This window comes from Camelus dromedarius, chromosome 5 (genome assembly GCF_036321535.1).
Source record: "Camelus dromedarius isolate mCamDro1 chromosome 5, mCamDro1.pat, whole genome shotgun sequence".
NCBI classification, from domain to species: domain Eukaryota; kingdom Metazoa; phylum Chordata; class Mammalia; order Artiodactyla; family Camelidae; genus Camelus; species Camelus dromedarius.
Genome location: NC_087440.1, coordinates 38221177 through 38237335, shown reverse-complemented (window position 1 = coordinate 38237335; position 16159 = coordinate 38221177). Strand labels below are relative to the sequence as shown.

Here is a 16159-nt window from a genome sequence, read left to right as displayed (position 1 = left end):
AGAAAGGGCTGAATTACATGCTTGCTTTTTAAGCAAGGAGTCAGATTTGTTCCTGGGACTTCTATTTCCATTTACTTAGCTTAGCATTCACATCAGCAGGATTCAAGAACAAATTCTATTTTGTTCAAGATAAATCATCATTCACTCCAGGAAGTCCCAAACCATCACAAAAACAAAGAGAAGTAGGAAGAAAAAGGAATGTTAGTTAAGAATTAGACACATTAATGAGTATAGGATTTTAATTTTTTTTTGTAAAATTTTTTCAACCTTTCTCTGAGACCATGAGTGGGAGTTTATTATCTGGTGTATAAACTTTTTATGAGCTCCTGGCATAACTGCTAATAAGGAAATAACAGCAGTTCTATAGTCTCTGTCTTCATAAAAAGAAGCAAGAGACTCATTTGAACATATCAGACTGAATTAGGAGCCTTAAAAAATAAATTAACTCTAAATAACAGGATATAAAGTTACAGTCTGAAGACATGGATTAGACTCCTGTTCTATCCATTCCTAGCTGTATGGCCTTGGACAAATCTCTTGGGGCCTCAGTTTCTCATCTGCACAATGAGGGGCTTGTTTGCTTAAGCTCCATCCACCGTTCAAACTCTCTGAACCTGTGACGTAATCATTTAGTCAGAATTTCTTTCTCCCATCAGCCTCACATGAAGGGCATTACATGTTCACCTCCATCTCCTACTTTTGTATCCCACTAGTTATCTTCTAACACCCCTAACAGAAGACCCTAGGATCTCCATGCTGCCTTACTGTGCCCATCTTTCCCTGAGTCAGATGTTCTGGGTTACATAACTTCATCAGGGTGATTTCCAGTAAATGAAAACTGTCTCTGCTCACAGTGCCTGGCTGTGCCTTGGCTATGAGATCTCTTAGTTCAGCAAAACATCTCAGATCACAGTGTCCGTCTGTCTTTAGCTGGAAAATAGAGTTTGAATAACCAAGTCTGCTACAAATTGGTCAGCTCAGGTCCACCACTGAGAAATCAATTGCTCAGCCTTTCATGTCTCTCCTGAGACAGTGTATGTTCAGTGGATTCAACACTACAACAATTACAATCCCTGCTCCTCCTTGGCAAGGAATGTTATTTCATTACACCTGCCTAGAAAGGTACCAACATTCCCTGACTTGCTATTGACACTCGTTGATTCAAACCTAACTCCCAGACATGTATGTTTACTAAAAAGAGCCTAAATAAAGCATGTGTTACTCATTTTCCCCAGTGAGATATTTTGTAGAATCTTTGTGAAGTAACCTTTGTCACTATGGCTTAAAAATAGTGGTCATAACTCACTAACACCCTCAGTTCCTATGAGATGGAAACACCTTTACATAGTGCGACCCAGAGATCTTAAACCCCACTTGGAAATTTTCAGAAATTTCTTTTACAACTACTTCATGGAATTGCGGGGACCATGAAATGAGATGATGCAAATGAAGAGCATAAAACCCAGCACATTACTGGAACTCTATTTTTTTCCAGCGGGTGAGAAAAATGCCTTAGAGGAGGCAGCATTGAAGAAGTCTCTCTCCTGATGATGCTAGGAAAGATTACCGTGAGTACACGGTAAAATGGTAGGGGTAGGACAAAATGAATGAATGTATAAGTAGATAGAAATGTGAAACAAATGAGAAATAAACCATGAGCACAATGTTGGAAAGTTCTCCCAGACTCTGCCTTCTCAGCATCCTAAATGGCCGCACTCATGGAAATCTGGTTTTCTGGTGGGTCTCAAGCTCCAACCTCTTTAGGGAGTCCATAATCTACCTACAAACTTCCCCTTCCTGTTCTCTGAATGCTGCCATCATAAAAACACATTCTTTGTTCCCTAGTTCTTATGTGCAATTCCTACATCTTGTCCATGGTACTAATGGCATTCGTTTCTCTACATTTGATTTCTCTGGTCTGAGTAGAAACAGCCACCTAAGATTCTGTTTTACAGATAATTTGATAAATCCCATGATGTTGGAACCCATGTCCATTTAATTCTGTAGGAATTGTATCAAATGTGTTCAATGGTCCATTTTCTTCATAGCAATCATGGAAGGCACCTATAGACTTTCAAACACTCTCAGGGCCTGGATGAAAACAGTGTCCCACACAAGGAAGAACAGTCCTGCTCTAACATCAATGCTGCCCTCTGGCCCCCTGAATTGGTAAACTCGGTCTAGCTTAGTAAAATGCTTCCTAAAAGAAAAGTTCATCAAAAGCCTCCATAATTCAAAACCTTAGCTTTACTAGGCTGATCCTACACTCCTGAACCCTGAAAGATTCCTCATGGTCCCTGAATCCCATTCCCTTGTCCCTACTAACTGGGTTCAGAGACAGTGGCTGGCACAAGACAGTCTTGTGAAAGAGACTCCTAACCCAAATCTACCAACCACAACATGAAACCCTTGGATTGAACTTGTTCCCAGTCTCTTTTCTTTGATTTTCTTTCTCTAGCTTCCTCTGTGCTTTTCGTAATTACTGCTTTTCTTCTTATAAATGAACCTCTCCTTCCTTCCGTCATCTCCTAAACCTCCCTGAAGGAATTCTCTGGCAAGTTCTGGCAATTATAAAAAGTAGCAACAATGCTGAAGACCAGTCCAAAAAAAACAAAAACAAAAAACAAACTAAAGGAAGCATGCTTTTGGTTCTGGAAACCACATGCTTCTATGCTATCTTAGGTACTAGCTCAGAAGGGTCCCTTAAAAAGGAGTCAGGCTATAATATTACTTAATATTGAGTACCTCAGCAGCTCAGCAAGGTGATGTTTATCATGACTTTCCTTGTACCAAGGTCTAGGTTTCCAGCAACTTCTTTCCTGGGCCAACTTCTAATAATTTTACTGCACACCTGGGGTGGGGGAGGGCAGGATGCTGAGGGAGGCAGCAATTAGATCCAGGTCCCAGGTGTCAGTGGCACTATGCACAAAAAGCTGGCTCCTGGAGGGAACAAAAGCCAGGAACTACTCTGGCCACTTGGCAGTTTGGGGGTGTCACTAGCTGGAGAAAATGTCTGAGGTCCAACTCAGATAAAAGGGGAAGCTGGTACCTTACCTGCCAGCTCTATACTGAAGTAAGAACAAAAGCCCAGACTCTGAAGCTTCTTCCAGCAGCCATTCTGGCGCCACAACAACTTGATGCCAGGCCCTAACCTCCCCTTCACCATACCCCAGGAGGAAAGTACCCCAACTTTCCTACTAGGTTGGGGTTCAGCAATACTCTGTCTATAAGGTGACAAACAATTTATAGCCTGACCATCTTATCTGAGGTGACAACAAGAAACCTAGAGAGAGGCTGTAGATTGTATGGCCACCACAATTTAACTGACATCTTTGTGTAAATGAGAAGGCCCTCACTCTGAGTGGATAAAGCCCATGGGTGCACAGCTTGGGTAAAACATGGGCATGATTTCAGCTCCCAGCACGTCCTGTGCTCAGGAACAGTGCACAACACAGAGCCACACAGAGCTGCCCCATTCCATAGCTCAGCATTTAGAAATAATTAGGTTCAAGACAGGTGTCATGTCTGGGTCAGCCCAAATCAAAGGCAGCCTTCTTGCACCCCTCCACATGTTAGGGCATCGTCTGTGCCAGGCTAGCTGAGGACAGAGGTGTTAGGAGGAGGAAGGGTGGCAGGAACATGATGGCCCTGCTAAGACACACTCAAGCCAGCCACGTCCTAACCCATTTTGACACAGTCACTGAGCCCCAACCCACTCCCGACATCAGGCTCACTGACCACCATCTGTCTCTGAGGAAAATTATCAGAAACAACTCATGTTTGCTTGCTCTAAGTGCATTTGGGGATCTAACGGTGATGTGTAGTACGAAAAATGGGCCAAACAGTATGCTCACCAATGAAGGAATCAAAAGGAACAGAGGAAAGCTCTCAAATTAGGGTGACTTGGTTCCTAGAAGAGGAGGAATGCCCTTCCCTCTCACCACTGCTCCAAACATAAAGTAACAGATAAAATATAAAGACGGTATTAAAAACATGGGCTCTAAAGCAAGATAATGATCTCCTTAAACCCTACAGATTCCAGCTCTTCAGAATTCATGACGACCAAACATGCTCCACATCTGGCCAGTACCCTGAGCCAGATGCATGTGGGAAATTAGGGTGGGAACAGTGTCCCTGGCCCACCATGACAGGAAAGCTACTTACTGCAGCTGCAGCTGCCTGAGGTTAAGCCTCCTCCTGTGAAGCTGCAAACCTAGGGAGACAGGAGGAAACCAGTACAGTCAAGCTGACCTGAGCACGGCTGTGCATGAATTCAAGGACTGGACCTGTGACCTATTTAGTAGCACCCAGGATAGGACTCTCCCAAAACCCATGTAATACCTGGTTCTGAACTGGGGTCCCAGTGGGGTTGGGGTTGAGACAACTATTCAGGGAGCTTTGTCTTAGTATATTCAGTTCAATGAAATATACAACTGTTCAGGACAGAAAGTAGTTTTTAAAGTGTTCAAAACAGTTATAAGTTATATATTGACTTAAAATTCTGGCCAAATAATTTTAGGGAAATTTTACCAATAAACAACTTATTAAAAGGTACTCCTTCTAAAACTTCAAGGTCAAAGTTCATTGAGCAAGAGAAATTCAATTTAATCTAAGGAAACCACCCAAATGACATTTAACTCTGTGATAAAACAGATGAATGTAAAGTCCTCATCCAATCAGTCCATCAGTCCACTTGGTTTCCTCTCTAGCTTTTGCCTATAGGAAGGGATTTATAATAATGTAGTCAGTATATCAAAATTCTCCTTTAACAAAGAAGCTCTAAGTCCATGAAAGTTTGTAATGAATATACTCGCAGGCAAGAGTAAAGAAATTATGTCTAAATAATGGACTGAGGCACTAGTTCAGAAACCAAAAATACTTAATTTTGGAGTAATGAGGGAATGTAATTGATAGAAAACATAAAATACTAGGGAGAGAAGTTCAGTTCCAACATGGGGGATGGAGAATCATTACTTATTCTTGCGTAGGTGACACGGTGAAAACATGAAAGGCTTAGAGCAGAAAAAGAGAAACTAGAACACTTGGATGGTCCAAGTGTGAGTTGGTAAGGGTGGAGGTTTAGAGGGGTGGCCCTAAGAAGAGATGTAATGAGAAGGGAGGAGGAGCCAACGAGACTGGAGACGAGGGGAAAAAAGAGGGAAGGAGGAGGTGAGAGAAGGAAAAGAGGGGAACATGTAAGAACAAAGACTACATGGATTCCATTTACAAAACTTTGGTCCATGATGACAGGTAAGAGAAACCTATATCTGTTTGTAGAGGTTAGTTTCAGGCTTATGAAATTTAAGATAAAAGCTAAAAATCAGGCCAGCATTTGGAGAATACAGTGATTCCCAATGAGTAGCCCTTAGAGCCCTACATCAGAATCCCCAGGGTGCCTATTAAAATGCAGATTCCAGGGCTCCTCTCCAGGCCTACTGAATCATAATCGCAGAGATCTGGATTAAAGGGATTTAGAGGAGGGGGCACTGAGCACACTGGAGTGTGTCCCCCACTGAACCAGAGGTAAGATATGCACACTCTGTAGACCAAACTCCAAGTGGCTGAGCTTACCTAAAGTTATTGAAGAAGAAGCAGGATCCAAGCACTGAAGCTTGGAGGGGAGAGGTCTCAACATTACAGGTCACAGACAAAGAAGAGCCAATGAAGGAGACAGAAAGAAAGGAGTTTGTGAGCTTAGTAGGAACCAGAATTATACATTATCACAAGGATGGTGTCACAAGGTGGTAACACAAGGAGGGATTTTGTGGAGAAAGCTCTACTGGGTACTTGGATGAGGTTTTTTTTCTTCTGAAGTCCTGGATAATTACATTGTGATTCTTATAGCTGACCAAGAATACAACTTGAGCCTCCTGATAAGAAAAACCAGTAAGCTAAAGGTAGGTACAAAGTAGATATAGGTAGTACCACTTTTAAGTTTTAACTTCTCCAGAGTAAGAACAGATCTTAAGTCCCTCATTTTCATTATGTTTTTAACAATAGCTTTTGGGTTTAAAAAAATGATTAGGAAATGTTTAAACAGGTGTCTAATATTTTAAGCTTTGGAAGAAAAAAGGTGATTGGCCCCAAGTGAGCTTTTCCTCTCAGTTACATTGTTTCCTTTCCAGTGTTTTTAAACGGTTCTAGTTTCCAAGGTAACAGCCAATGGATACTGGCTGGTATTCCTCCCAGTTTAAGTGTCATTAGCAGGTGCTGTTCAGGATGTAGTGAAGGAAAGCCTCTGATCCAAATACCCAAATGATTTCAAATCAATGAGTAAAAATATTCAACCACTGCAAACCTTAAAGCTGAAAAAGCTTCTCAAGGCAACAACAGCAATTTACACAGCTGCAGAGCTTTGTGATGCACAAGGCATTTTCCCAACTATTTATCACAGACTGTTCTGTCAACCCTTAGAGGAAAGCAAGGGAGACATTATTTTCCCCTTTCACAGGAAGGTGTGTGTCCAAGGGGTGGGGCTGGGATTTGAACGCTGACCATCAGACCCAGAGATCTTTTTACAATACACGAAGCACACAATTAATTAAAAGTTTTTTCTCCCGTTAGAAGTAAACCTGAGAGGAATATTTGATTGATACATGTTTTATTTGCAGTTTACATTATCAATTACAATCAGGGCAGTCTCAGTTTTTCTGGTGAACTTGAAGCCTAAATTTCCTGGGAAAACAAAAACCTTCAGCTGTGTGAATGAACAGGTGGGTGGAAGTGAAACCATAGTATAGATAAGGAGATGTGAAATGCAAATGCCTTATGCGGCTGGGGTGTTGGTTTAAGAACCAAATTCCTACTCACCTTATAATCCAAGGACATTCAGAATCACTCCTAGAAGCAGTGAGGCTGGCCTAAAAGTCCATCTTACCTTAGGGCCTGAATGGCCTCCTGAAAGAATGAACGGAGGCTCATAATTGGGGTATAGTGTGAGGGGCCAGGGCCCAGCTGTCTGTCACTCAGATTCACACTCTGGAATGATTCAGAACTAAATCTTAGCTAGATTAGAGGTGGCTGACATACAAAGAGCAAGTTAAAACAAAGAATTAGCTCACTAATGTCTCCACGAAACCCTAAGAACTCAAGGAACACTGTGGTGTGGCACCAGTTGTGCAGAAGGGCAGCGTGGGAGCACACTGGAGTATAGAAGTCATTTTTCTTTAACAGCCCCTATGTGAGCAGAAGCCATCCTTCCATGGGATAAATAGGATAGAGTCATGGAAATCTTATCTTCTTACAGTTGTTGCAGCTTTTTTATACATTAATTCATTCAGATCATATTTATTGAGGTCAGAATTGGTGACAGGTAGTTGGGATACAGCAGTGAACAAAACATGAAATCTTACTCTTTGGAAGTTTTATTCTAGTGGGAAAAGATAGAAAACAAACAAATTGTGTGATGGACACAGCTGCCATGGAAAAGACCAAAGCAGGATAAAGGGGATGCTGCTTTGACAAAACACAAGTTGTGTTTCTATTTTATGTTTTTATAAATCATCAAAAATCCATGTGTTACACCAGAAATTGACACAACGTTGGATACTGACTATACTTCAATTAAAAAAATCCATTTGATTAATTTTAGTACTTGTGACAGTTGGAGAATCTTTCATCATGATAACGGGATCAATCCCTCAAGAAGACAAAGAATCCCAAACATGTACGTATCTGACAACAACGTTTCCTTCAAAATATATGAAGCAAAAACTGTTGGAACTGAAAGGTCAAATAGAGAACTCCATAATTACAGCTAGAGATTTCAATAGTCCTCTCTCAATAATTGATGAAAAAAGCACAAAAAATCAGTAAGGATATGATTTCAACAACATCATCAACTAACATGACTTATTAACTTTTACAGAACACTCCAGCCAACAACTGCACATTTTTTTCTGCGTACATGGAACATTTACTAGCCATACCATATCATGGGCTGTAAAACAAGTGTCAGTAAATTTAAAACAACTTAAGTCATACCTCAAGGAAAGTAAATTAGAAAAAGAATACAAAGATACCTAGAAAATCCAAAAGTCCAAATATTTGGATACTAAATAATCCATGTGACAAAAAAAGGTAAAAAGGGAAGTAAACATTTTGAACTAAATGAAAATGTAAACACAGCACATTAAAATTTGTGGGGGACAGCTAAAACAGCTAAAATTGCCTAGAGACAAATTTAAATGCTACTATTAGAAAAGAAGAAAGGTCTAAAATTGACGATCCAAATTTCCACTATAAGAAACCAGAGAAAGAAGAGCAAATTAAACCTAAAGTAAATAGAAGGAAGGAAATAAAGAGCAGAAATCAACAACATAGAAATGAACAAACAATAGGAAAAAAATGAAACTGGTGGATTTTTTTGTAAAATACAATAAAATTGAAAAAATTCTAGCCAGATAGATCAGGAAAATAAGAGAGAAGATACAAATTAACAATATCAGGAATAAAAGAGGAGACATCATTTCAGATACTAGAAAGATTAAAAGAAAAAAACTTCATGCTGCTGCTTTAGGACAAAACTGTTCTCTTCCTGAAAATATAGAAGCACATACACAGAATTCTCTGAAACTATTGCTCCTCGGTGTAGTCTCAATCATTTATAATAATTATAACTTTTAACTGAAATAACTCCTATTTTGCATAGAAACTGAGGGGTAGATAATGTGAACTGTCACACTCTAGCATTTTATCAGACTAGCAGAGCTCATAAATGCACATAAACCGGGACTGTCAAGTTTTGAAAGATCTTTGGAGTTCTTTCTAGGTGGGACACTGAGGAGGTCCTAGGGAGTCAATGGGTGCAACATGAGGGAATAGGGAATGGCCATAAAAGGAAGGGGACAGCAAAGGAAGGGGCCCGGTGGGGAACTCGGATGAGCTTCACCTGATGCACACACAGTATATCCAAGGGAAAAGAAAGGAGGTGAGAGAGGGAAGGAAGAAGGGTACTGACAAGCTTGAAGCAGATCTGTGAAGGCTGAGAGCTCACAGCAGAGAGAAACAGAGAAACGGAGAACAATTAAATCAGAACCTTCAGAGGAGGGCTCTGGCAGATATTTTCAAAAGCTCTCATAGTGATTACAAACTTCAGGCCAGCTCGATAACCTCTGTTTCTCAGCTGAAGTGCACCAATTTCACACCAGGTAAACATGATTACTGATGCTGTGGTTCTAAGTGACTCATCTGTTCCCTGCTCAAGAGGAATTTGGTAAGGATTTTGGTTGAGTTTCTTTTTAATTGGAGCAAAACTCCTAAAGAGGAAATAACTTGTGGGTTTTGCCAGTTTCAACTGTGTCACATCATTGAATGTTCCCATTCTGTGAATTAAATTAAAAAAAAAGTATACTTTCCACTTATCAGTGTGTACTATCCTGCTGTTGCAGTCAAATGAGCAGAACTCAGAAATATGGTTGTAAAACGACCAGCTTGAAGTCTTTATTCTCATCTTTGTAAGCTACTGCAAAGAGTATGACCTAGTAATACTACAAGTGGTACAGTGGAAAAAGCAATGAATTTGGCCAGTGCCAGTACTGCCTAGGGAGATCACTACACACTTACCTCAGCCTCAGTTTCCTTCTCTGAAAAATGAGATTTTCCATTTCTTTGGATCTAAAATGCCGCTAAGATTGTAAGATGCACCATAGATTTATACACCGCTAAGAAAACACAGATGATTGTTTTATTCCACTGGTAATATAAATGGTTAGAATTACTGTGGCAGCATTTATTGGTAATGGAGTCCAAATGTTCCAGAACATAAAAATAAAACTCATTTTTTTCTTGTTAAAAATGGGATAAGCTGAGAAAAATCATTTAAATCAATCTCTCCTAAAATCAATTTATTAAAAATGAGACTGTTGAGATTCCTTCTCATATGAAATCTTAACTCAAGATACAAAAGATCATTTAACTAAAAGGCCACCTACCTCAAAATTTTCCCGTATGACTTCCAAAAGATGTGTTAAAGAACACTCCCTCTGAGAAAGTGATTAGAGATTTACATTTACTTAACTGGTGATAAGAGAAAGAATTGTTTTCGTCAAAATCTAAATATGGGATCGTAAATATTTTTCAGTTTGGCAGAAGCCAATGGTGTTTCAATGTTGCAAACGTGTGGCGTGAAAACATGAGCGTGATTACAAAAGCATAAGGTGAACTGGGTAAATGTGTTCAGTTGGTGAGGTATGCGCGGTAGACGGGAGGAGGGGCGGGATGGGAAAAAAGAAACAGGAGGAAAAGGCTAGCAGAACACAAGAGTTTGAAAATTAAACATAGACAACTGTGTAACAGAAAGGAAAGAACAGAGTAAGGAAATACAAGACGTTAAATTTCAACGCCTCTGGCAATTGTCCTCCTGGATGAGGCTTTCAATAAATGTATAGCCTGACAGAAAACAACATTCAGAATATATCCAGAAAGCAAATAGCCTTCATTCAAACAGAAGTGAGTGGGTAGAGCTATTTTTCTTACGCAATCGATTCTACACAAGAAAAGTGTAGGTAAAGCACAGCAGACTGTGTGAGGGAGAACCCACAGCGCGGCTCCAGAATAGCCTCTTAGCCGTGGGGAGGCAGAAACAGGACTTCAATTCATCCTAAGTAAGAAAGGTAATTTGTTAGCGCGTGTAATCAAACTACGGAAAGGACTGAATGATCCAGAGACTGAGAGGACATTGACACTCTTCCTTCATTTCTTTTCCGGGTCTTGTTCTCTCAATTTGCTTCCTTGGGGAATAGAACTTGGACACCAAGGGTCTTGAGTTTACATCCTTATATAGCTCATGAGCCAAGGGTTAAAAACAAACCAACAAACCAGCCGCCAGACCCTCTACCTGGGCAACGTTCATCAGTGTATTCTAAAATTATTAAGCTAAAGATGTATTGGGGGAGGGGGGACGGAGAGGGGGTCAGGCTGCTGATTTCACCTGAACCCACTATTTCAGCCTACATTACATGCCTCTAACTGAGACGCAATAGGAAGTACACGCCCTACCAATGCGCCTCTAAACAAACTGAACCAGGATCTAATTATGGCATATTAGAGCTATCTATAAATTTTCAAGAAGCACGAAGGACAGAGAAACAGGTTAAATGATATCATCAGAAATAAATGAGCCAAATGCAAGAACTGTGACGTTCCACACTGCAAATATCCAGTTTCCCCAATAAATCGAAAGCATGAAGAGAAATGCCGGGGTAGGGGCTCTGGGCGGGTGGCCGGGGTGGGGGAGGGGAAGAGTGGAGACGGGGCGTGAGGAGAATAGAGACCTAAGAGACTTAGCAACCAAGTACAATGTGGGGCGGAACCTTGTTTGGAACCTTATGACAAACCAACAATAAAAGGCGTCTCTGAAATAACCAAGGAAATTTAAACGGAAAGTAAATGACTATTAGGTGATATTAAGGAATTACCTTAGATGTTCCAGGTGTGATAATGGCTGGGTAATTACTTTTTTTTTTTAAGTACTCATCAAAGGAAGTTTAAGTGGGAAACGACGTGCTCTAAACTGTGGCACCAGCGGGCCGGCCGACTCGGTACCGCGGCCGCCTCACAGACCTCGCGCGTCCCACTCGCTCGCCGGCTCCTCGACGGCGCCGCGCGCAGGACTGTCGGCTGTGCTCGCCGCTCCCGGCATGCTCCGCGGCCCGAGCGCGCCCGCAGGAGAATCCGCCGCCCCGGACCTGGGGCCAGCTACCGGGTCTCTTACCCAAGGTGCCCCGGGTGCTCATTTGCATGTCCCACCGACACGTGTGTGAACACGACAGGGCTCGCGGTCTGCGATTAAAGCACCAAACTTGCAAGTCTCTTGAGTGATTGCACGGCAGCAATTTTCCAAAACGTTCCGAGGTCGACGGGAAGGCGCGCAGTTCGTCACCGTAAGTGTAAGAGGCGAGAGGTCTCCGTGCCTTATATACGCTGCGGGCGTAAGCTGTGGCGTGCTCGCTTCGGCAGCACATATACTAAAATTGGAACGATACAGAGAAGATTAGCATGGCCCCTGCGCAAGGATGACACGCAAATTCGTGAAGCGTTCCATATTTTGTGCACCTCCCCGGCGTCCCTTTGCTGGTTAACCCCAAAACCCAAAGACGGGTTTCGGCTGAGGTTTTGCGAGATCGCTTAGAAGCCCCGCTTTGGCTTACGCCTCCCGCCTCGCCACCCTGTTCCCTGAGGACGCTTGCGAGGCTCTCCCGTCGGGTCCTTCAGTCGGCCCGGCGGAGACCCTTGCTCGGCGGCCTGCCGGCATCTCCACTGCCGACCCGTCACGTTTCTATTCTCGTTACCTAGGAAATCTTCTAATGTTGCTTATTTCCTTTAGCAAGGATTTTTTCACTTAGCAATAATTAAGCATTTTAATAATTTAGAAATGATTTGGTAAGAACTCATCAGCAACTCATGTGTCAAGTAGTCTTTAGTGAACAAGATCCAAACCCACGTGGGCCTCTAGTTTGTGTTGCTGAGAGAGACAAGATCGTAAGTAAGTCGCTTTCATAACTTTTAAATTCTGAGAAGGAAATGGAAGTTGACATTTTTTCATTTCCGAGATATGCAGAAATGGCATATTTGCACGTAAATTTCCAGGTGCAACTCAGCTTAATTCTCATATCATAGATTGCCTTATATGAATATTTCTGTAGTAAAAAAAGATTCACAACTTAGCACAGAGTGCCAGGCGTTGTGCTTTTGACTCAGCGTTTTCTTTGGAGCTGATAAGCAAAGGGTGTGCTGACAAGCGTTGGAATGCAGACACGAAGATTTCCTAGGTAACGAGAATAGAAACGTGACCGGTCGGCAGTGGAGATGCCGGCAGGCCGCCGAGCAAGGGTCTCCGCCGGGCCGACTGAAGGACCCGACGGGAGAGCCTCGCAAGCGTCCTCAGGGAACAGGGTGGCGAGGCGGGAGGCGTAAGCCAAAGCGGGGCTTCTAAGCGATCTCGCAAAACCTCAGCCGAAACCCGTCTTTGGGTTTTGGGGTTAACCAGCAAAGGGACGCCGGGGAGGTGCACAAAATATGGAACGCTTCACGAATTTGCGTGTCATCCTTGCGCAGGGGCCATGCTAATCTTCTCTGTATCGTTCCAATTTTAGTATATGTGCTGCCGAAGCGAGCACGCCACAGCTTACGCCCGCAGCGTATATAAGGCACGGAGACCTCTCGCCTCTTACACTTACGGTGACGAACTGCGCGCCTTCCCGTCGACCTCGGAACGTTTTGGAAAATTGCTGCCGTGCAATCACTCAAGAGACTTGCAAGTTTGGTGCTTTAATCGCAGACCGCGAGCCCTGTCGTGTTCACACACGTGTCGGTGGGACATGCAAATGAGCACCCGGGGCACCTTGGGTAAGAGACCCGGTAGCTGGCCCCAGGTCCGGGGCGGCGGATTCTCCTGCGGGCGCGCTCGGGCCGCGGAGCATGCCGGGAGCGGCGAGCACAGCCGACAGTCCTGCGCGCGGCGCCGTCGAGGAGCCGGCGAGCGAGTGGGACGCGCGAGGTCTGTGAGGCGGCCGCGGTACCGAGTCGGCCGGCCCGCTGGAGCGACTCAGGCGGCCCAGGAGGCCTGCCTGGAACAAGCGGCGTCTCCCCCGACTTCTCTGAGAGTTGGCGAATCGGTTGGCCTGCTGGGCCACCAGAACGCTGGGTCACTAGAGCTCTGGATCAAGCCCCGGTCCTCCCAGCAAAATATGGGACGTGTCACCGGTATTTCACTAGTGACATAAGATCCTTGTGCCCCTTCAAAGGGTTTTGTTGAAATGAGCCCAGTGTTTAGCCCTCTCGAAGATCAGTTAATATCATAACTGATATTATGTCCAATATTTAAAACCAGTTTGTAATTGGGGGAACATCTAAATCCTTAACTAAAAAACAAATGAAGTGAAAGCTTTAAACTAGTACACACTCTTCACACCTATATTTCAAGTTTGGAAATGCATATTTGCAAGCAGCAATACAGAAGTATTCATGAAGAATGTATAATCTGAAAATTATAGAAACATCCCTGCTACCATTTCTAAATACAATACTACCATATTGTTACTTCTGTGTAGCAGGAGTTCATTTTCAAAACAGATAAAATTCAGTCTTTAGGTGTGAATGGTATGAATGACAAGTCTTTTTTTTTTTTTTTTCCTTTAATATCTTAGTCGTTTGGGATCCTTAAGCATGCAGGCCTCAAAGAAGATCCACAACGGAACTAGGGTTGTCTTATGGCATCCAATTAAGCAAGAACTGGGAGTGCCTCTAGGTCATCCACATGAGAAGCAGAAGCACTTGACTTAGTCCTGATGCCATGGTTGGACGTCCACCATGCCCACGGTCACCTCCTCCTCCCCTGCCACCACGTCCTGGGTGGCCAATGTCTCCAAAATTGATCTCCAGCTAAGACGTTGTATCATTTGCTGGCTTCGGAAATGGTGATCCACAACCAGGTCTTCAGCATGAGTCTCTTCACTCTTTGACTTGACCACTCAGAGCCGACCTTCAGCACACACTCTAGGTTGCCCCCAGCTCTGCTAGCATTAGTTCAAGTGTCTCAGGCCTGAGTCCACTTTGTGCAGGCGTCAGCAGGGATGGGGGGAGGAGACAGAATGGGCAGCCACGCCGTTCACAGGGGTCATCGCCCTAGGCCACCTTGAGTCTTGGCCTCCAACCGCCTGGAACACTGAAGAACACACTAAAGCCCACATATTTGGCATGAGAGATGGATTCGAAGAATTAAACTTTTAGGGTTGTACTTCCCTGCATGCTAACCCTAGCCCTGTTATGATAAAAACATGCAGGACAGGTCCACTTGCAAGAAATACTGGAATGTTTTTAAATATTCTGATTTTAAATCAGTTCTGCAAAAACCATGCTGTTCAAGTCATTGCTTTGCACATTGTGAACTGAGAGCCAAAGCTGAAGGATTCTGATATTCAGGTGGTTACAGTCCTCCATATACTGAGTTAAACTGAAGGGCGTAAGTTTGCCTGCGTTGTACTGAAATGGCACCCTCAATGGCATATTTATAGATTGAGAAGTTTTGCTTCTTTTTTCTCCTTCCTGTGGTCGTCCTACACTTTCTATGACACAGTTTTTGAAGAAAAAACCTGTGAAAGATTAGTAATTTTGAGAAGCTTTAAAATTGGTACCCAATTTTATGATGTACAAAAAGAAAATAGTATGAAACCATGTAAGTTTCTGGTATTGCTGAGACAAAAATAGAGAGAGGAACAGAAAGCCTACAGGGATTACTGCTAAACCTATCTTTTTTTGTGTTTACGGTTATAATTCTTTTCTTTAACAGCTTTTGAAAAGTAATAAAATAGACTGTTCTTACACCTCCCCCCAAAAATGGGCAAAAATGATAGCCTATTGAGTTAAATTGCCCGTTTACAAATAATATATGCTTTGATGTATTTTTTAATGACCTGTTTCGCCAATAAGCATTTCTGACTTCAAAGCTATTAAGAAATAGTAAATTGATGTTCAATTTTATAATTTGAAGAAATATATCAAAACTCCTTCATGTTCGTACTCTCCTTGGAAACCTGATAACCAAACAGTTTATTAAAATATACATGGTTAGGGGAATCTAGAGTTGGAAGGATGGTCAGAGTCCCTGGGTCATGAACATGATCTCTACCAGTTGTAAGCTTCTTCAGTCAAGCTACACTTCTTGATAACAATGTTTAAGCCCTTTATATTCTGAAAAGAGGAAAAATGTTTACCACATTTTTGTTGAAAGTTGACTAAAGAGCAAATCCTTTGGCGGGGGGGATCTTTATAAAGGCTTTTAATTATCAGATATGTACAGAAATAGCAAAAGGTGTGATTTTAGAATCGTGGCACTTTTGAACAACGTACTTTTAAAGAACCAAAGCAGAATTTCTCACGGAGGATTTATGCATGACCCCTTTAAAGCAATAAATTCTCTCTAGGCTCCCAGTTTTGCTGAAATTGCTTCTATTGTATTGTTATTTAAATAGGTATAAACATAAAACTGGATATAAACTCCTTAATCTTATAGCTGTTATAAACTCTAAAAACAAAGCAGATTTACAAACTAAATACACAACTACAAATCAATATAATTCAAGTTAACGTTAAATTATTGCAGTAGATACTATGTTTGGCTGAAACTAAATAATCGTTGTTGGGCTTGACGGTGAAAAGA

General features: G+C 42.3%; 1 protein-coding gene and 2 non-coding genes across 4 annotated transcripts in view; 1 reads left to right on the top strand and 2 right to left on the bottom strand.

The window, feature by feature from the left end:
• The window catches only part of AKAP6 (A-kinase anchoring protein 6), a 491494-nt gene extending 479869 nt beyond the window's left edge, over positions 1-11625 (bottom strand). For both annotated transcript variants that reach the window (XM_031453560.2, XM_064485883.1), the window contains exon 1: positions 11418-11625. The gene's annotated coding sequence lies outside the window, so the exon portion shown is untranslated. The remainder of the gene's footprint in view (positions 1-11417) is intronic.
• Positions 11626-11942: 317 nt separating this feature from the next.
• LOC116153774 (U6 spliceosomal RNA) lies at positions 11943-12049 on the top strand. Its single transcript, XR_004137652.1, has one exon. It is a non-coding gene; the product is annotated as a U6 spliceosomal RNA (small nuclear RNA).
• Positions 12050-13011: 962 nt separating this feature from the next.
• LOC116153778 (U6 spliceosomal RNA) lies at positions 13012-13118 on the bottom strand. The gene has a single exon (XR_004137656.2). It is a non-coding gene; the product is annotated as a U6 spliceosomal RNA (small nuclear RNA).
• Between the last annotated feature and the right edge of the window lie 3041 nt (positions 13119-16159).